This window comes from Lytechinus pictus, chromosome 2 (assembly GCF_037042905.1).
Source record: "Lytechinus pictus isolate F3 Inbred chromosome 2, Lp3.0, whole genome shotgun sequence".
Lineage (NCBI taxonomy): Eukaryota > Metazoa > Echinodermata > Echinoidea > Temnopleuroida > Toxopneustidae > Lytechinus > Lytechinus pictus.
The window spans coordinates 40,891,888-40,915,578 of NC_087246.1; positions in this window are offsets into that span (position 1 = coordinate 40,891,888).

Below are 23,691 nucleotides of genomic sequence, written 5' to 3' on the forward strand. Positions count from 1 at the left end.
ACGTTCCAAAGGCGCTCGATCGTACAAAACACCCACCCACACACACACACACACACACACACACACATATATATATATATATATATATATATGTATATATCTATATATATGTATGACTCATGAGACACAGACACGTATCTCACTACACAGATAGTACGAGTGCCGAGAGTGAGCTCAAATTTCTTTATATTCTGAGCTGAAAACTTGATATTCTAAGCATTTTTGGTACCAATGATTAAGATTTGTATCTAAAAGAGAATAGATGCGAGCGCGAAGCGCGAGCTGAAAATTTTGATTTTTCGATCTGAAAAAATGACAGTTTACTGGACGTTTTTGATAAAGAACAAGCTATATATCCAAGAAAAGATGATTGCAAATTGAAGCAGTTCTTTTGAGGCTTAGAACTGAAAATGGGACATTTACATTCACCAATTTAATCATGAAAAGTATGGGTTTTTGCTACAGAAATGATGCGAGCGCGAAGCGCGAGCTGAAAAATTTTATATTCCAATCTGAAAAGCGGACATTTTGAGCACGATTTTAAATAAAGAACGAGTTGTGTATCTCAATCTCGCTTGCTGAACATTACAATCTTGTTTTTTTTTAATGCATATCCGGAATTATTGGGGGGGCAAAATGATATGTTTGCCCCCCAATATTTACATTGGTGGGGCGATCGCCCCCCCTGCCCCCCCAGGATCGACACCCTCTGGCAGATCGTATAATATCGAAAGCAATATCGATATCACATTCGTGATTGTTGACGGCCTCTCCGTACGTTTGTAAATATTTTATAGTTTGGCTGCCATTTTGACAATTTTTATCGTGTTCAACCCAATTAAACATCGGTAAAGTATAATTTTCATGCCTTTTTCATCTATATCGTTTAAAGTATTTAAATATTGGAATATCAAGTTTTAAAAGTTTGTTGTTTATACATCCTTAGATTGTAAATTCGATGTGTAAAATTACATCAAACTTTGGACTGTGAATTGACAAAAGGGAGGGAATGAGAACACATGCGAGCCCACACGTACACCCTACCGTCGGTAAATGGGGATTACAGTAAAATGTCAGAAATTGTTGAATAAATCCCCAGAAACGACGGTTATTCCTGTCTAGCTGCTGACCCATCTAAAAAGATGCCACATATCAAGACAAGAGTGACATTGTAAGAAAGTATAGAGTTTGAGCTTTCTGATGATATAAATAATGTTGGTGCCTAAAACACAAAATGTTGCACAATTTGCAAGTGAAAAACAGAGGAAGAAAATTCTGTTTGATGCATCTTTTCAGGTAAAAAATTCACTTATTTATCAAAATATTTCATTCAACAGAAATGACCAATATAAAAGAGTAACATTTACTCTTGCCCATAATACAAAAATAATCAATATTACTCAAGAAGAAAGTGGTTAAATTCTTTGATAAAGAAAGTCTCACAATTCACGAGATTTTGCAGGGACATGAATTCAGCCACGAGAGGACTTGGATAAATCTTGCTCATTTGCTCATTAACACAGGGGCTTGCGGACTGACTGTATCATGGCCTAGGCTATGTCTACTCTACTCTCTAGACTAGGATAGCCTATGCTATAGTATTACTTAGCCTATACGGTATGGGGCCTGGGTCATTTGCTTGTCCGGCTTACGGTTGAATAAATCTCCTGGGCTGCCGGACTAGTTGTCCCTTACGGCTTACCTTGTATTTGGTGTTCTATTGGCTTGCTTTATCTATCATACAAAGCCTGCAGGGGATATGCCGTGTTATCTAACGTTAGGGACCTCGACATCTTCCAGATCCAGCAGTGCTCTCAGCTTCGAGCTCACCTTCACCTCCTGACTGTGGGTACGTACCGGTACCGCGAATATTTTTTTCCGTACATGGAAACGCTATGGGACATGAATTGAATTAATAAGTTGAGCTAAGAAACTGAAGTGCGCAGGCGCATGGACTTGGCCATAGTTCTATAGCTTCATCAATTTGTACATGAACGAATGGACGAGCACACTCTTGTACATAAATGAATGTACTCCATCCTAATATCTCCCCGATTTCAGAAGTTTCGATTTCTCTCTCTCTATCTATCCATCTGTCTTTCTCTAGTTCTCTCTCTCTCTCTCTCTATCAATCTATATATCTATCTTCTATCTATCTATATGTAACTGCAGTATCTATCGATCTGTTATTTTGTCGCTCTTCTCTGTCTCTCTCATTCTTTATCTATCTATCCATCTAACATCTACCTATCTCTCAAATTCTCTATCTCTCTCTCTCCCTCTCTCTATCTATCTATCCATCTGTCTGGCTTTCTCTATTTCTCTCTATCTATCTATCTTCTATCTATCTATCTATGTAACTACAGTATCTATCTATCTGTTAATTTGTCTATCTTCTCTGTCTCTCTCATTCTTTATCTATCTATCTATATATATATCTAACATCTATCTATCTTTCAAATTCTCTATCTCTCTCTCCCTCTATCTATCTCTCCATCTGTCTGTCTTTTTTTTCTCTCTTTGTCTATTATTCTTTTTCCGTCCATATATATATATCTATCTATCTATAACATCTCTCCATCTCTCAAGTTCTCTCCCCCATCTATATATCTATCTATCTATCTTTTATCTATTTATCTATCTATGTAACTACAGTATCTATCTATCTGTTAATTTATCTATCTTCTCTGTCTCTCTCATTCTTTATCTATCTATCTATCTATCTAACATGTACCTATCTCTCAAATTCTCAGATTCTCTATCTCTCTCTCTCTCTCTCTCTCTCTCTTTCTCTCTCTATCTATCCATCTGTCTGTCTTTTTTTTCTCTCTCTCTATTTCTCTTAATCCGTCCATATATCTATCTATCTATCTATCTATAACATCTCTCCATCTCTCAAATTCCCCCCCCCCCCCATCTATCTATCTATCTATCTATCTATCCTTATCTCTCTGTCTTTCTCTCTCTACTTCTATCTATCTATTTATCTATCTATCTATGTCTCTATCTATTTATCAGTCTTCTATATCTATCTTTCGGCATCTAAGTGTATCAATCCATCAAACTTCAATTTTCTTTCTATTATATGAATCTGTTTATTTTTATTTTGTCTGTCATACTATTCATTTAGTTAATAATTTATATTTAGAAAAAAAAACTTTTTCATAACTTTTCATTAAAAAAACGAAACTGCAAAAGCATGTTCGGATTTCACTCATATAATATGACTGCTCTCTGTACATGAAGTGCCGAGGAACTCTATGCTCTGATCAGTAACTGTGCAGATTGCATGCGGTGGTGTGGGACTCACCTGTGTCGCACGCTGCAACCAGCGACGTGTGTAGACTCTTCACTAGTCGCTTTGTGGCTATTTTTGCGGAAAATGCCTTCGCCAGGGTGTAAAACGGAAACGCGCCATCAGGACATGTCATCAGAGGTCATGCAAAGGTCACGACGCGCACGTACGCGCGCGTCAAAATTTTAAAATTCCCCAAATCGACCGTGGTCAAGTTTGGGTACGTTTCAGGTCATTTTGAGCATGTCAAGAATTTGCGCGCGCACAGGTATGCGTGCACGTTCTTGCACCTACCATCGGCATGCATCTTCGAGTCACCATCTATTTTATGTCTATTCATTGTCCATTATCTTCTGATTAATTTGATACCTCACTCAGCCTCTTCCAACCAATAATACGGGAATGCGCGTCCATTCAAATTTGCATTACTCGCGCGTGCAAACTCGCAAAATAAATCATAAATGGGCAAAAATAAGCCTATATAAAATTTACTGTAGCTCTTCAGCGAGTCGGTTGACCCCCAATTTTTTTTTCATACTCGAATGGACTATGAATAGGAGATATGATTTCATGCCACATTTGACCCTTAAAAACATCGCGACGTCATCAAAATGGCGTCGGAACTAAAAATTAGCGTTTTCTGTTTCATGATGTCACCACACTCATGTAAATTGATTCTAATTCCGTAGATATTGGTCCTTTCTCGCCAAATTTTCATTATGTTTTAGCTTAGAATGTACCCTTTAGACAATATGTCCATTGTTTCATTTTAAAGTTTGTACTATTCTTAAAACGAGAACTTTTAGAGGTTTGTCATCATGTCAACTTTGCCTTTGCAAAAATTTATATTGACAATATTGTCATATAAACTATATGTCAAAAAATGGCAACACAGCTGTCTCTAAATGCTTTATACACTATTTTTTTAAGTGGACTTGTCCTTTAAGTAGTCAATTGATGGCTTTTAACCAGGATTATCTATTGTTAATTCCTACCCCAAAGCACGATATAAAGCTGATAGTCCTTGAAGTGCTAATTGGTTTTCTGCTAAAAGTAATCCCTCTTTTGATACTAGAAATACTAATTGTAATGACTTTGGGTTTGCAAAGTATAGAATTACCGTGAAGAGACTGCCTATATAATAATTACAGTTGAAGATACTAATATCTCAAATTCATAAGTATCATAACCGCGTTTCAATTTGCATGGCAGTTATAGTCAATATAACATGAAAGGATGCTCCCGGCTGAAGATATATCTAAATAAGTAGAGTAAAACTCACAGCCTAGAGCAAAATGCTTTTTCATCAGAATCGGATAACAAATAATGAAGTTATTGAATTTTAAAATTTAGCAATATAGTGATATGCACTTCGTCATAAATAGGCCTATATATTATGTGGGCTGCGGATATGACGTCACATCCCCACTTTTCGTTTTCTTATTATACTTGAAATCATAATTGCTTCTATAATTTTTCATCCATGTGTAAATGATGCGTCTCCTTTTGATGAAAATAAGTTCCAGCAATTAATAAATTAATGCACTTAATCAGTTGTCAGCAGTGTTGCCATTTTCATGACATATATACATTTAGAGACAGCCGTTGCCATTTTCATGACATATATAGTCTATATGACATTTAGAGACAGCCGTGTTGCCATTTTCATGACATAATAGTCTATACCCGGGGGGGCACTCAGTATATAATGCATAGTGGGTATGTGCCGCGGAGGGGACCCCCATTTTTACACTCAAATTTCCGTTCCAAGGCATAGCATTTTTGTCTTTTTGAGAAAAAGAACAAAGAAAGCCGCTCCAAGGCATAGCATTTCCTTCTTATCGAGAAAAAAGAAGAAAGAAATCCGTTTCAAAGCTTCGCATATTTTTCGTTACGCCGTTCCGGTCGCATTGATCTGCTACAAGGAGCTGCAATTTTGGTGAAAAGCGGCCGTAGAGCGCTTTTCGACCATCGCCTAAGCGAGAGCGCACCAGGCGGAGGCCGCGCTAGCTGCGTCATGCACGATTGCCCGTTCCATAGGGATGCATACGCACTCACAGAGATACGGAGATCCGTTCCGAGGACCCCCGTTTTCACAAACATTTGTAGTTCCGAAGCCCGTTCCGAGGACCCTCATTTTTACAATAAGCCCGCTCCAAGCCCCCCGTTTTTTGCCTCGCCCGCGGCACACCCCTACCACTTTTTTGGTCGAGTGCCCCCCCCCCCTGGAGTCTATATGACATAGAGACAACCGTGATGCCATTTTCATGAAATATAGTTTATATGACAATTAGAGACAGCCGTGTTGCCATTTTCTTGACATAATAGTCTATGTGACATAGAGACAGCCGTGTTGCAATTTTCATGACACATAGTTTATATGACAATTAGAGACAGCCGTGTTGCCATTTTCTTGACATAGTCTATGACATTTAGAGACAGCCCTGTTGCCATTTTGTCTATTTAGAGACAGCTGTGTTGCCATTTTCATAACATATATTATTATGACATTTAGAGACGGCCGTGTTGCCATTTTCATAGTTAGGAGTCATATATTATAATATAATCTTCAGTTTATGCACTATATGTTTACCTTATAGGTAGCATATTTAAGTCTATCACTATAAACATGATAAAACGGTCCATTTTCCCATAGCACATCATGTTTTAATAACATTTCGAAAAGGTCTCATTTATGTTTTCCAAATAATGTTTTGTAATAACGTTTTTATAACATCAATAAAACATTTTAATCATACGCTTAATATTTGAATAATGTTTTGACAAAAATTTGTTTATGCTAAAAGAAAATAGTGTTTTTGAAACATCGTTATAACGTTTCCCAAAAAGCAAAAAACGTTTTAATAACATTTTAAAACTATTATTGCTAAACGTTATATAAAAAAGTTTCCCTATAACCATACATTTTGACATTTTAAAAATGTTTTCATAGCATTTACCTATAATATATTAATGTTATAATATTCTTAGAATGTTTTTGTGCTTGCTGGGTTTATCTTCTCCATGCATTTCGATCTCTATTTGATGTGCGGTACTTTTTATATAGGTGTATTATTTATTAGATTCTCATATTTTATCAATATCGCGAATTACCATCAAGGCTTTAGAAGATAGTGTATCTGATATAGATTTTTTTTAACTTACCGTCATTGTCACATGAAAGCAAAACAAATTGTGAAGGGAAAGTTTATGAAGGAGAATGTTTTACAGTCCTTAAACATGTTAAATGAATGAAACAAAATAAATCACCAGGGAATGACTGACTGACCGTATAGTTTTTTTTTTACTACATTCTGGACAGAAATAAAAGATACATTACTAGGGGCCTTTAACGAGGCTTTTGAAACAGGAGAACTAACTGCATCACAAAAACAAGCTGTGGTCATTCTGATTGCCAAAGATGGGAAGGACCCTCATTTACTTAAGAATTACAGGCCAATATCATTATTAAATATTGATTATAAAATTCTGTCTTAAGTCTTGGCAACAAGATTAAAAGATGTTTTAGAAGACATTAGTTCAGTAGATCAAATAGGTTTTATGAACGGGAGAACTATTGGAGAAGCAATCAGAATAATATACGACGTAATATTCCATGCGACAAAAAATGACTTACCAGGGTATATGATAGCAATTGACTTTCTAAAGGCTTTTGATTAGGTGTCCCACGATTTTCTTAATAAAATATTACATTTTTATAACTTCGGTCCACAGTTTTGCAGATGGGTGGAAATTTTGTACAAAAACTCATTAAGTTGTATTTTTAATGGAGGAATGTCAACGGGATATTTTGATGTACGTAGAGGCGTAAGGCAGGGGGATCCCCTCTCCCATACCTGTTTATTTTATGTTTAAAAATACTGACACATAATATAAGATACGATTCTAGGACATCTACCCCCTGGACATCCACCCCCCCGGACATCTACCACCCGGACATCCACCACCCGGACATCCACCCCCTTAGGACATCTACCCCCTAGGACAAGTACCCCCTAGGACATCTACCCCCCGGACATCTACCCCCCGGACATTTACCCCCCGGACATTTACCCCCCGGACAAGTACCCCCGGACATCTACCCCCCGGACAAGTACCCCCCGGACATCTACCCCCCGGACATCTACCCCCTGGACATCTACCCCCCGGACATCTACCCCCCGGACATCTACCCCCCGGACATCTACCCCCCGGACATTTACCCCCCGGACATCTACCCCCCGGACATCTACCCCCCGGACATTTACCCCCCGGACATCTACCCCCGGACATCTACCCCCCAGACATCTACCCCCCGGACATTTACCCCCCCCCCCAGACAGGCTACCCCCGGGCATCTACTCAAGGATATTTTGGATACGGGGGGTAAATGTCCGCGGGGGGGTAGATGTCCGGGGGTAGATGTCCGGGGGGTAGATGTCCGGGGGGTAGATGTCCGGGGGGTAGATGTCCGGGGGTAGATGTCCGGGGGGTACTTGTCCGGGGGGTAGATGTCCGGGGGGTACTTGTCCGGGGGGTACTTGTCCGGGGGGTACTTGTCCGGGGGGTAGATGTCCGGGGGGTAGATGTCCGGGGGGAAGATGTCCGGGGGGTAGATGTCCGGGGGGTAGATGTCCGGGGGGTACTTGTCCGGGGGGTAGATGTCCGGGGGGTACTTGTCCGGGGGGTACTTGTCCGGGGGGTAGATGTCCTAGGGGGTACTTGTCCTAGGGGTGGATGTCCTAAGGGGGTGGATGTCCGGGGGGTGGATGTCCGGGGGGTGGATGTCCAGGGGGTAGATGTCCGGATACGATAAGATACAATAGGGAGGTTAAAGGTATTTGTTTGGAAAGGAGGAAATAAAGCAAATCATGTATGCAGATGATATGACCCTTTTTGTTCAAGATGAAGATTCAATTAGAAAAGTCAAAGGTTTATTAGAGAATTTGGAAATATTTCAGGATTTGGTGTTAATAAGGATAAAACAAAAGTTCTCTTGATTGGGGCTTTACAAGGAAAATCTTATGAAATACCTTTCGGCCAGAGAGTGGATTTTGTTAAGATATTAGGGGTGTTTTTTTCTTCGAACAATGAAGAAAAGAAAATTTGAATTACAAAGAAATATTAAGTAAAACAAATTTTTTTTTAGGTTGGTGGAAACAGAGGGATTTGACGTTGATGGGTAAAATACAGTTACTAAAGTTATTTATATATTCAAAATTCATATACACAGCATCCCTCATGCCAGTTCCAAAATGGGTTTATGAGGATTTAGAAAAGATAACTTTTGAGTTCCTGTGGGGTGGAAGAAAAAAAATTAATAGAAATACGATGTAACTGGATTACCAATTGGGAGGTCTGAAAATGATGAATTTTGAACTGTTAATAAAAGCACAGAGAGTTATGTGGGTCAAAAAACTTATGGAAACTAACGAAATGAAATGGAGGTTATATTTTAATCACGCTGCACAACATGTAGGCGGAAGTTTCATTTTTTCTTGTGACTATTTACTTGACCTTTTGAATTTAACATTACCAAAGTTCTATACAGATCTTCTGGAAGTGTGGATAGAAACGAGGAATTTCCAGCATAAATATGAACCTTACATATGAAATGAAATAATGTTTAATAATAAATTCATACGAGTTAACGGAAAGTGTGTATTTGACAGAAAGCTTTTTGACAAAAAAATATATAGATTGAACCACATAATGGATAATGACGGAAATTCAAGATCTCATGGATACTTTCAACGACGAGGATTACAATCCAATGACATTGAATTGATTGGCAAGATCTATGGTACACTTCCGGTCAGCTGGAAGAGAATTATGAGAACAGATAGAGACACAATTCCTTATGATCCTGACATAGTTTTTTTATTAGGTAAAAATGTTGTAGCAATAAATGATATTGCATCAAAAAAACTTTATACAACATTTCTTTACCAGAAAGCAATAACACCTGGAGTATTCACAAGACTGAAGTGTAACTATAATTTATACCGTCTTTCAGATAAAGACATAGAAAATATTTTTAAAAGACCAAGGCAATGTACATTAAACAGCCGACTTATATAGAGAGTTCCAATTTAAATTAATACACGCAATCATTTATACAAATCAGCATTTGCATTTATTTGGGAAAGTTGATTCTAATCTGTGTAGCTACTGTAAAAAAGAAAAAGAGACTTATCGTCATTTATTTTTTCAATGCGAAAAAGCAAAATTAATATGGAGAGACTGCGAGAATATTTTTTACTTTGTTTCTTTCACCAATCTTACTTGGGAAGACATATTTCGTGGGGGATAAAATTAGCAGATCAAGGAAAAGAAAAATTGGTTAATCACTTTATAATCCTTGTGAAGTATTTGGTTTTCAGTGGTAGAGAAAACAATTCAGAAATAGTTTTGAATAAGATTAAAAGTAAATTAAAAGAAGATGAATTTGAAGAAAGAAAATTGGCATTAAATAGAAATAAATACCCCCTTCACTTAAGAAAATGGGAATGTTGGGAGGAGTTTAGGGAGAGCTAGATGTGCAAAAAACAAAAACAAAATTAATAAATAAAATAAATTAATTAATTAAAAATATAAAATAAATAAATGATAAATAAGTGAAAAATAAAATAAGAATAAAAGAATAAATGAAATAAATAACATGTGTGTATAATAACGATAATGAATAATGTATTTTTTTTTCAATGAATGCTTAGGTATATGAGAGAATTTTTCATTAATATAATATATGTACATATATTTGTTTCATTCTTACCATTCAGAGAAGGAAGGAAAACATTCTTTCCACCCCCACACGAGTAGAACGGGAAGGTTGTGACGACGAAGGGCATGGGAGGGGGGGTTATGGGGAGGGGTAGAGGCCTAGAGGGTAGGGGGGACACATACCTGGGGTTGGGAGGGGGTTTGTATTGTTTTGTTTTGCTTCCGTGTTTTTTTTTTTTTCTTTCTCTTTTATTTTTCTTGCTTCTTGGCTATTTTCAAACTCCTTTATATAAACAACAAAGGGTCGGGAGGGGGGTGGTAGGAAGGGTTCGGGCCTGAGGCTGATGTTGTTATAGGATATGAAACATTTGAGGAATGAGGCCAAGGTGTGGGGAGGGGGGGTATACTGGAAAATCCTTGTTAATGGCTTAAATTCGAGTAGGTTTTAATGATTGCTTTTGTGTATTTGGAAAATCTGTTATGTTGTGAATATTTTGACACTAGAAAAAAAAATTGAGTACGTTGAGTTTTATTAGGTTTCATTATAACACTAAAGAAATAAGAGAACATGTAAAGTGTTAATTATATGAGTTTACAATGTATTCATAATTTGTAAAGATATATTGTATTTGATGTATGAATTGAAGTTGTTGACAAATAAAAACTTCTTAATACAAAAAAAAAACACCACTCGAATAAGAAGACTGTCGTTATATTGTAAATATCATCCGCTAACGTAGAAAACAAAATCGGTTAGCTCTAGTGCAACGAGCCACGAGTCTGATACACAAAAAATTGTATCTTCGGCGACGTGCATGAAATATGTTCTTTTATTACGACTGGTACCGAAGTCTATAGTCTGACCATTGATTGAGCGTGAGCGCGCGCGTCACAGTATGGGTAAAAAAATGTTTTTCTTCGCTAGATAATCGTCCATTCGTCCTGTTGTCCAATTCAGAATTCCTTGGAGAATCTTTCATTTGCAGTTGTGTGATATTAAAATTAGGAAAACCACCTTGAATACGGTGATAGCGAACTTGTGAAGATCGTTTCAATTACTATCTTGCAAATAACGTCCGCCCAGTGTATAGTCCGTACGTACATGCACAGGATATACGTCCTTAACCGACCAATCAGAGAATGGCTAACGTGCTGTCTTTAACGGGACGTCTAAAAATTAGCGTTTTCTGTTTCATGATGTCACCACACTCATGTAAATTGATTCTAATTCCGTAGATATTGGTCCTTTCTCGCCAAATTTTCATTATGTTTTAGCTTAGAATGTACCCTTTAGACAATATGTCCATTGTTTCAAATTTAAAGTTTGTACTATTCTTAAAACGAGAACTTTTAGAGGTTTGTCATCATGTCAACTTTGCCTTTGCAAAAATTTATATTGACAATATGTTTCCTGTTTTGCTCTTGCTGTCTGTCGGAAACATTGTGGTCGACTGGATAACGCACCTGACTGGTAAAGCGGGGATCGGTGATTCAAACCTCGTTTGACTTTTTTTTTTTCCTTTTTAGGTGGTCTGTCATGAATATGACAGATCACCTTTTATATTCGTCAGAATTTTCTTTATTTTCATTGCCAAATCTTTGTCCCACTTTATCTCAAAATCGGGCATGTAAATTTTCTTGATTTTCATGTCATGTATGGACATCATTATGGACATGGGAAACGAAACTTTTCAAGGTCATCAAATTATGATGACGTCATCTAGGCGCCATTTTGTAAAATTAAATGATTGATCATATCATCGCAACTAATCATAAAAAATCATTCATATTTGCATCATATCAAGTTCAGGTGACAGGTCATCAGGACATGTCATCAGAGGTCATGCAAAGGTCACGACGCGCACGTACGCGCGCGTCAAAATTTTAAAATTCCCCAAATCGACCGTGGTCAAGTTTGGGTACGTTTCAGGTCATTTTGAGCATGTCAAGAATTTGCGCGCGCACAGGTATGCGTGCACGTTCTTGCACCTACCATCGGCATGCATCTTCGAGTCACCATCTATTTTATGTCTGTCCATTGTCCATTATCTTCTGATTAATTTGATACCTCACTCAGCCTCTTCCAACCAATAATATGGGAATGCGCGTCCATTCAAATTTGCATTACTCGCGCGTGCAAACTCGCAAAATAAGTCATAAATGGGCAAAAATAAGCCTATATAAAATTCACTGTAGCTCGATCTTCAGGGAGTCCGTTGACCCCCAATTTTTCCTCACTCTTGGATATAGTCAATATCTCATTTGGAGATTTCGTAATTACGTCAAAATTAAGTTATTAGTAAAAATTACATATTTTTGCAACATACGTCAACGTATTTGATTGTATCTTCGTTATTACTGGACAGTTTTCTCCCAAATTTTGATTTGATGTAGTGAAGACATTTCTCTACAGATAACGTGGAATAATTTTCACTTTTGACCACAGCATTAATGTGTTATGACTTGTTTAAGTTTTTTCATATTTTTTCTGGACCTAATTTTTGAGAAATTTTTAAAGGACATTTTTTATTGATCAATTGTACGGTCTTGCTGAAAATTTCAAACCCCCTTGCTTTGCGGTTTTTTATGTAGGACATTTTTTGAAATTTTTCCTGAACTTTTTAAGGGGTAATTTTAACATTGTAAAACATCATTTATGCATTTTTTTTAGGAAACACTGCTATATTGAGACGCTATTGGGTTGAAAAATTTCATTCCAGACTTTTTGCGGAAATTCCTGGATTTTTTTAAAAGTCATTTTTACTAACTTTTACGTATAACAAATTTTCAGGTGCCTTCTGTGAAATGAAAAATTTTGCAATTTCGTTAATTACACATTTTACGGGAAAATCGCTAGTATTTGAATCTTTTACCTTACGTTTTTCAGCAAAAATCATCAAGAAATAATTTTCAAGTAAATGCCGAAGTCTTACACAATTAATATATGGATATTGAAAATTCTTGACGGACAATATTATGTGAAATGTTTAGAAATTTGCAGAAATTTTGCAAACATTTACCCAAAAAATTCTACTTAATTCTTTTATCAAATACATCACTGATTTGTATTGAAGTGAATGCTGTGAAATTGTAGCATTGTAAAACTTCTCATTAAAGATTATTGAAATTTAGCAGAAATTTGGAATGAAAATATTAAAGATATTTTAGTTTTCAAAAAGTATCACCTATGAATTTTCAAATATTCTGTGAAATTCATACCCACTGATATTGTAAAAATTCTTGCTTGAAATCTTTTTAAAAAAATTGCTGACAGTACAAAGAATTTTTCAAAAGATTTTGCATAAAAAACATTTAAGTACTGTCGATTAAAAATTAGCTGCTGTGAAAATGAAGGCGCCTTTCATTGCGCAATTTTGGAAAACCAATTTTGGTAAAATCTTATGAGGAGTTTTTAAGGCGTCTTACGTGCTCCAAACTTCATTTCGTATTTACCGTTTTGCATTATCACCACCATCACTATAATCATCCGCGATTGTCATCACCAAATTAATAATCACATTAAGCAATGGTCAAAATTTATTCCTATGATGTCTATGATCAAGATTATCAATTATATCTAAGTGATTCATTCCATACAACATTAGCCGACACTGAATGAAAAATCATGACAGACCACCTAATTCGTCCGCATGACGAATTAAAATCTAGTTTATTATTCTAAGACTAATGAAACTTCGAATTTTATTTCAACCAAATACATGTATTTGTACAGGTTAACAAAATTCCGGAGGATCCCTCCCCCTTTTTTTCTCGTGTTGTTTGTTACTGTGCAGCCCGGAGTCTGTTCGTCACACAATCATGTACGCTCAAAACATCCGACACACCCTTATTTTTATGTACATACTTCACTTTCACTCGCACCTGCACGCACCTTTCACCCCAAATTCACTACTCCTTATTTCAAACCAAAGTTTATTAAACCTTTTATGAATATAAACGACGTATTCATGAATAATGAAGTCTTTACACCCCAGTGTAAATACTCAGGCGCGGATCCATGGGGGGGGGGGCCAAGGGGGCCTTGCCCCCCCCCCCCCCCCTCGGCTAAAAAAAAAGAAGAGAGGGAAAGAAATAGAGAAAAAAGAGGGGAAGAGGGAAAAGAAAAGAAGAAAAAGAAGAAAGGAAGAGGGGGAAGAAGGGAAGAAAAAAGAGAGAGGAAAAGGGGGGAAAGAAAAGAGGAAAGGAGAGAGGGAGAGGGAAGAAAGGAAGAGGGGGAAGAAGGGAAGAAAAAAGAGAGAGGAAAAGGGGGGAAAGAAAAGAGGAAAGAAGAGAGGGAGAGGGATAAAGGAAAATGAGAAAAAAAGGAAAAAGGAGGAAAGAAGACAAGAGAGAGAAAGGGGAAAAGAAGAGGAGAAAAAAGAGAGGAAAGGGGGAAAGAAAAGAAGAAAAAGGGAAGAGGTATCTGGGGCCCATATGGGAATTACGTGGGCCTACTGGGGCCCATATGTATCATGTAAAACCCATATGTGGCCCATATGGTTTGTCCCATCTAGAACCCAGATAATAAAAACCATATGGGCCCCATGTGGTATCTATATGGGCGATGTGGTCTTATTTAAGGGTCGACTGAGCCCAGATAGAAACATATAAAACCCATATGGGGCCCATATGGGTTTTGCCACCTAGAACCCACATAATAACTATATGGGCCCCATGTGGTATCTATATGGGCGAAGTGGCATAATTATGGATCGACTGAGCCCAGATAGAAACATATAAAACCCATATGGGGCCTATATGGGTTTTCCCATCTAGAACCCACATAATAAAACCATATGGGCCCCATGTGGTATCTATATGGGCGAAGTGGCATAATTATGGATCGCCTGAGCCCATATAGGAACATATAAAACCCATATGGGGCCCATATGGTTTTCCCACCTAGAACCCACATAATAAAACCATATGGGCCCCATGTGGTATCTATATGGGCGAAGTGGCATAATTATGAATCGACTGAGCCCAGATAGAAACATATAAAACCGATATGGGGCCTATATGGCTTTTCCCACCTAGAACCCACATAATAAAACCATATGGGCCCCATGTGGTATCTATATGGGCGAAGTGGCATAATTATGGATCGCCTGAGCCCATATAGGAATATATAAAACCCATATGGGTTTTCCCACCTAGAACCCACATAATAAAACCATATGGGCCCCATGTGGTATCTATATGGGCGAAGTGGCATAATTATCGATCGACTGAGCCCAGATAGAAACATATAAAACCCATATGGGGCCTATATGGGTTTTCCCACCTAGAACCCACATAATAAAACCATATGGGCCCCCATGTGGTATCTATATGGGCGAAGTAGCATAATTATGGATCGCCTGAGCCCATATAGGAACATATAAAACCCATATGGGGCCTATATGGGTTTTCCCACCTAGAACCCACATAATAAAACCACATGGGCCCCCATGTGGTATCTATATGGGCGAAGTAGCATAATTATGGATCGCCTGAGCCCATATAGGAACATATAAAACCCATATGGGGCCCATATGGGTTTTCCCACCTAGAACCCACATAATAAAACCATATGGGCCCCATGTGGTATCTATATGGGCGAAGTGGCATAATAATGGATCGACTGAGCCCAGATAGAAACATATAAAACCCATATGGGCCCCATGTGGTATCTATATGGGCGAAGTGGCATAATTATGGATCGACTGAGCCCAGATAGAAACATATAAAACCCATATGGGTTTTCCCACCTAGAACCCACATAATAAAACCATATGGGCCCCATGTAGTATCTATATGGGCGAAGTGGCATAAATATGGATCGACTGAGCCCAGATAGAAACATATAAAACCCATATGGGTTTTCCCACCTAGAACCCACATAATAAAACCATATGGGCCCCATGTAGTATCTATATGGGCGAAGTGGCATAATTATGGATCGACTGAGCCCAGATAGAAACATATAAAACCCATATGGGTTTTCCCACCTAGAACCCACATAATAAAACCATATGGGCCCCATGTGGTATCTATATGGGCGAAGTGGCATAATTATGGATCGACTGAGCCCAGATAGAAACATATAAAACCCATATGGGCCCCATGTGGTATCTATATGGGCGAAGTGGCATAATTATGGATCGACTGAGCCCAGATAGAAACATATAAAACCCATATGGGTTTTCCCACCTAGAACCCACATAATAAAACCATATGGGCCCCATGTGGTATCTATATGGGCGAAATGGCATAATTATGGATCGACTGAGCCCAGATAGAAACATATAAAACCCATATGGGGCCCATATGGGTTTTCCCACCTAGAACCCACATAATAAAACCATATGGGCCTCATGTGGTATCTATATGGGCGAAGTGGCATAAATATGGATCGACTGAGCCCAGATAGAAACATATAAAACCCATATGGGTTTTCCCACCTAGAACCCACATAATAAAACCATATGGGCCCCATGTAGTATCTATATGGGCGAAGTGGCATAATTATGGATCGACTGAGCCCAGATAGAAACATATAAAACCCATATGGGTTTTCCCACCTAGAACCCACATAATAAAACCATATGGGCCCCATGTGGTATCTATATGGGCGAAGTGGCATAATCATGGATCGGCTGAGCCCAGATAGAAACATATAAAACCCATATGGGTTTTCCCACCTAGAACCCACATAATAAAACCATATGGGCCCCATGTGGTATCTATATGGGCGAAGCGGCATAATTATGGATCGACTGAGCCCAGATAGAAACATATAAAACCCATATGGGGCCCATATGGGTTTTCCCACCTAGAACCCACATAATAAAACCATATGGGCCCCATGTGGTATCTATATGGGCGAAGTGGCATATTTCTGGGTCTACTGAGCCCTGATAGAAAAATATAAAACCCATTTGGGGCCCATATGGGTCCTCCCACGAATCCATATAATAAAACCATATGGGCCCCATGTTGTTTCCATATGGGCGGTGTGGCTTATCGCCTGATCCCAGATAGAGACATATCTAACCCATATGGGGCCTATATGGGTTCTACCTGGAACCCATGAAATAAAACCATATAGGCTCCATGTGGTATCTATACGGGCGGTGTGGCTTATTGCCTAAGCCAAGATTGAGACATATTAAACCCATACGGGGCCAAATGAATCCTCCAAACTACAACCCACATAAAATAGTAGAACTAATAATTGGCCATATGCAGTATCTCTGTAGGCGATGTGGTCTGATATAAATCTATTAATCTACAGATAGACACATACTAAATCCATAGGTAGCACACACATTTGTGTATCGAATGGGTCTGTATGTATACATTGGCGATACAGGGGCCGAAGGGACCGCCCCCCACCCCCACATTGGTGGTCTAAAAATCAGGGGGGAAAGGAAAAAGAGAAAAATACAAAAATGAGAGGAAATGGAAAAAATAAGAGTGGACAGGAGAAGAGAAAAGATAAAGTGGGAGAGAGAGAGACTGGGCTTTGCATGTAACCGAAAGGAAATGGCGCTTTATAAATGCCCAACTATTATTATTATTACATTAAAGGGGAATCCAGCCTTGGCCATAAAATGTTGTGTTGGGAAGGGAAAAAATAAATTAAACAGAATGGTGAAAGTTTGAAAGAAATCGGACAAGCAATAAGAAAGTTATAGCTGCTTTGAAATTTAGATCACTAATACTATGTAGATTTTAAATTGGCAACTGGGTAAGTAAATTATGACAAGGGGCAAGGACAACTTTCCCATAGGCCATGTACTTTATTATCAGGGATTTGTGGTTTTATCCTAACTACCCATTCCCCCGGGGCAGTAATCTAAATATCACCCAGGTATTATATTTTTTTATGTCATCATGAAAGAAAAATATAATTTGAAAAAAAAACTTTTGGAAAAAATGACATTTTAGCCATAATATGTATTGGAGTACATGGAAGAGTAGTCCTTGCTTTACATCACTATGACATCCCATATGCGGCCAATTTGAAGTCTCCATGGGTATAGTGATTACAAATATTTACAACTTTTAAAAATCCATAACTTTCTTGTTGTTTGTCCAATATTGTTCAAACTTTCACCTATCAACTTGTCTGATTTTTTTTTTCCTTATAAAAACAAGTTTTTATTTGGGTTGGATTCCCCTTTAAAGAAAAAGACGAGGGGGGCTGGGAACAATATAGGCCGTTATATCGTGGAAAAAATCTGCTCACGCTAATTCGCACTCGCCTTTTTTAGATATTGTGCAGGGGAATGGTTAACTCATCACTTCACGGGGAATTATTTCATAAAAAGAAGAAAAACTATCAAAATGTGTGTATGTTTTTGTTTTGTTTTGTTTAATTTGTTTGTTTGTTGTTGTTGTTTTTTTTGTTTTTTTTTTTGGGGGGGTAAATCACTATATTAGGAGGATTTCAAAACAAAATAACACGGTTGGTCAAAAAAAAATGTTTTGAAGAACATTGAAATTACAAATCAAATCAAATCAAATCAAATCCACAGTTTAGGATTGTCATCAAATATGATAAATAATGAACGTGGCAAAACAGATATATATATATATATATATATATATATATATATATATATATATATATATATATATATATATATATATATATATATATAACAAGTAAATATAAGCAATCGCCAAAATATGTGTTCATTCGAAAAGAAAATACATTATTAAACATTTTGCCAAACTCTTACTGATTTCAAGATATTACAATAAAGTCATTACAACACGTCCATGGCGTCATCTATTAACACGAGTGTATCATAGTCCGTCATTATAATTACACATATTATTTAGTTACATAAATTTTACTTATATCGTAATCATTACTTTTATTTGCATGATGTACAAGAAGTAACCTGATTCGCTCAGTTCTCTAAATGATGGCACTATTGTATAGGCCTATTATCATAATTTTTCTCGTTGCGGGTTAAGGATGGGCGCGAGTACGTTGATTGATTTCTAGTTGTTTTTGTCGCCCTTGTTCAGTCATAAATTTACTATTGCTAATTCTTATTTTCAAATAATTCCTAACTTATAGATTATCAATGTCTAGTTATAAATATTTATCTATGTAGGGCCTACGTTTAAGGTCTTTATATACGTTCTCAGTTTACTACAATAATTCTCTTCCAGTATCTATCTTCCTGAAACTGTACCCACTGATTTAACTTGATGTCGTTTAGAAAATGTATTTAGGTTTTCCCAAATATGAGAATAACCTATATCTTTCATAAATAATTCTAGCTTTTGACAAAATCCGTTCTTTATTTTCATGTTTGATTGATAAATGTTAATTAGTATGTTAGCCTTTGCATTTGTTACTTGACACTAAAATCCGATCATGTATTTTAAAGCTCGACATAGAAAGTAATCAAGGTATATTTCACATTGTTGGTAAATCTCGAAGGGGTAAAAAAAAAGGGGGGAAAAAGAAGAAGAAAAAAAAGATTTTCTTCATTTTCACATTTTTGATACACTTGTGATGAGAACTCAACCCGATAAAAGTTCGCTTTGGAATGCCTGCCTTTTCTAGAAATCACATGTTTAGTGGTGATTTTAGGGATTTATCGGGTACCCTATGTATACGGCTAATTCGATTGATGATAAATGATACGGATAAAAAAAAATGTTTGTGATCTTACAATTCACAGGTTAGGTTCTAATCGTGTTAATGCATCTTAAAATAAAGAAAAAATTTGAATTTTCAAAGGAGAACACGCCCAGATAGCAAAATATCTGGGACCCATATGGGTCCAATGTGGGTTATCTGGGACCCATATGGCCCATATGGACACCATAGAAGTGGGTAGGTCCACATGGGGCCCAGATATATGGGGCCCATCTGGGTTATATCTGGGCCCATATGTACCAGATGAATATCATCTGGGCTGGAGATGGGCATTTCCAAGTGGGACCCAGATGGGCTAAAATATGTGGGACCCATCTGGGTTATATCTGGGCCCATATGTACCAGATAAGCCTTCTGGGACCCAGATGGGTCACATCTGAGCTCAATATCACTGGATGATCGATCTGGACTGCACTCATGAATATTCATTACAACAGTAAATGACCAAAATTTTAGCTAATACGGCTACAACAATTAATATGTTTATGTTTATGCAAGGATTCCACCATGAAAAGTTTCAGAAAAGTATGTAATTTATTACCATAAAATTAAAAATCAAAACATTTAATTTCAGGAGAAAATTTTCAAGGTTAAATATTGAAAACTGTTATTAACCATAGGCCTGTCAAGTATAGCAAACTCGCTCTATATATATACACAACAAAAAAAGTAAGTCCCCCCTAAATCAAATTGCTGTAACTTTTGAACAGAATTATTTTGAGATATGATATTTCGTAAGTGTTTCTTTACACTCATTAAGCAACTCATGGAGAAAAATGAGATTGATCGGTTGAGTCATGCATGAGTAATTAAAGATTGAATTAAAAATGACCATTTTTGAAAGTCACAAGAGTCGTTTTTCAGATTGTGCAAATACAAAGTTGGGCAAAAGTTGTTTTTAGGTGAATTTTTTGGTGTTATGCTGTTTTACTATCCATCATTTAGCCACTCCACATACAATTTTGATATCGTATGTTCATGGTTGAGTGAGCACAATGTATTGCAGGGGCCCGGGCCGCGGAAGCGGGGGGAGGCTTCAGCCCCCCACTTTTTTCCAAAAGCATTTACAAAAATGTAAAAATTACCATACGTTCATGATTTTTTTTGCATGGTCGGCTCAGCCCCCCCCCCCCCCTCTTTGAAAACCGTTCCGCGGCCCCTGTATTGTGACGTATCATCATAGGGGTTTATGGAAGTATCCTCTACAACTTGTTAGATCATGTTAAAATTTGAAAATGTTGGTGGCTCCCCCCATTATAGGCCCCTCCCCGTATTAAAATTCTGGATCCACCACTGATTTGTCCATAAATTAGACTGATCATGAGAAATTGTAAGGAAAATAATACTTTTATGCAGTATAAAGAGTATTCATTTCTAAGTTTTCGAATGTGCTCGCTCAACCATGAAAATGTTTAAAGTTCGAAAAGTGTGTAGTGATAGAAATGATGGATGATAAAAACAACAGCAATTAAAGTCACATTTGAAACAGATTTTGCCCCCAATTACCCTTTAAAATGAGTCTGTGACATTGACAATACCAATTTTCCCACTTTGATGCGTGCTCACTCATCCATAAATGAACAATTCGATTTCATTTTTGCTCAGAATTCTGCCCATAGGTTGATAAACATTACTGCCAAATGACATTGCTAAAGACAGCCTTGAAAAAAAGTTCCACCATATTGAATAAGAGGTTACTTATTCTTAAACATATGCACCCATAATGTACACAAGTCTATGAGAGAGGAAGTCAAAATTTTAACAAATATGAAATGAGGGTCTGTTTCATGGACGGATTTTGTTACTTCTGCCAACAGTTATTTCATGAAACTTCGCATATGGCTTCAGAGTAACATTATCCAAAAGGCGCGCACACCAAAATAACCATTCGATACGGCACAATGTGGGGCCAAGGCCTTAAACTTTCATCTAATTTGCATAATTTTCGAATATTGTGTGCTCACTGATGCATTAAACATCGGGATTTTCATAAAAATCAAATCAAATGAACTATGCAAAGAGGTTTGTGACATATATCCATAGTTACGAATTGCATTTTTTCAAATAACCTAAAAAAGAGCTAATCACTTTCCACATGTTCATTCAAGCGTGAATGTTTACATAAACGCCTTCGAATCATTGAAGCATGTTAATTGGTCATGAACATAACGAAAAAGCTGAGAAAATATCATTTTTAGTTACCAAAATGAAACAATACTTATGATACCTATGATATTTGAAAATTTTTCAATAAATGTTCATTGAACCGTGAAACGATGAATATTGTTGAAGAAACTCTTCCCAAAAATAACTGTCATCATATTCTTTCATTTTTATGGATAGAAATGTGTAAAAATCCAATTATAGCAAATTTCGACTTGTGTTTATTCAACCGTGAAATTTAGCCAAAAAAGTTGTATCGTCTTTTAGAAAGTACCTTTTACAAGCCTTCTGACTATTTCTCATGATAAGAATGTGGAATTAGTTCCAATAAAATGGAATCAAAGTCGTGATATTTGGCTTGTGACTTTTGAAAAGTGACATGTTTGCCTTCTGACATTGCTCACTGAAGCATGACGAAAAATACGTCCATAACATTTACTCAGAGGGTAGCCTAGAAAATTACCTACACGCTCATGTAAAAATATATTAAAAACTCGCATTGGTTCGGAAATTATTGATGTTTGTTTAAGGGGGGACTTACTTTTTTTGTTGTGTATAGAAGTCAATAACAAAATTCAGTGGTTAGGTGTAGGATAGGATTAGGATAGGATTAGGATTTAGGGTTAGAATGTAGGATTATAGGATATGATAAAATGATAAGGATTAGAGTATTGGGTTGTATATAAAGTCACCTTAATGATACAAATTAATATTTTTTTTTAATTGATTAAAACATCGTGGACCCACATGGCCCACATGGGACCCATATAAAAACACAGTATTGTTTTCATATGGGGCCCATATGGGAGCAATGTGGGCCTGCCCATATTCAACCCACACTATACCCACTTGGCCCAAATGGGCCCCACATAGGGTGTACATATGGGTCCCAGATTGGCCAAGTGGGGCCATATGGGCCCATACATAGCCCAAATGGGCCCCATATGGTTTACATGGGTACGATGTGGGCCTGCCCATATTTACCCCACGCAAAACCCTGGCCCATATGGGCCCCAGACGGGGTGTATGGTGCAAAAAACACATGGGTCCCAGATGGGCCCATACATAGCCCACATGGGCAACCCATATGGGGCCCATATGGGAGCAATGTGGGCCTGCCCATATTCAACCCACACTAAACCCACTTGGCCGAAATGGGCCCCACATAGGGTGTACATATGGGTCCCAGATTGGCCAGGTGGGGCCCATATGGGCCCATACATAGCCCAAATGTGCCTCATATGGTTTACATGGGTACGATGTGGGCCTGCCCATATTTACCCCACGCGAAACCCTGGCCCATATGGGCCCCAGATGGGGTGTACGGTGCAAAAAACACAAGGGGCCCAGATGGGCCCATATGGGCCCATACATAGCCCACATGGGCAACCCATATGGGAGCAATGTGGGCCTGCCCATATTCAACCCACACTAAACCCACTTGGCCCAAATGGGCCCCACATAGGGTGTACATATGGGTCCCAGATTGGCCAGGTGGGGCCCATATGGGCCCATACATAGCCCAAATGGGCCCCATATGGTTTACATGGGTACGATGTGGGCCTGCCCATATTTACCCAACGCGAAACCCTGGCCCATATGGGCCCCAGACGGGGTGTACGGTGCAAAAAACACAAGGGGCCCAGATGGGCCCATACATAGCCCACATGGGCAACCCATATGGGGCCCATATTTTTAGCCCTGATAAGCACACAAGTAACCCATATGGGCCCCATATATTTTGCTCACTGGGGGGAAGGAAGGGAAGGAAAGGGGGAAGAAAGAGAAGGAAAAAGAGAGGGAAAGGAAAAGGAGAAAAAGAGAGAGAGAGGGGAAGGGGGAA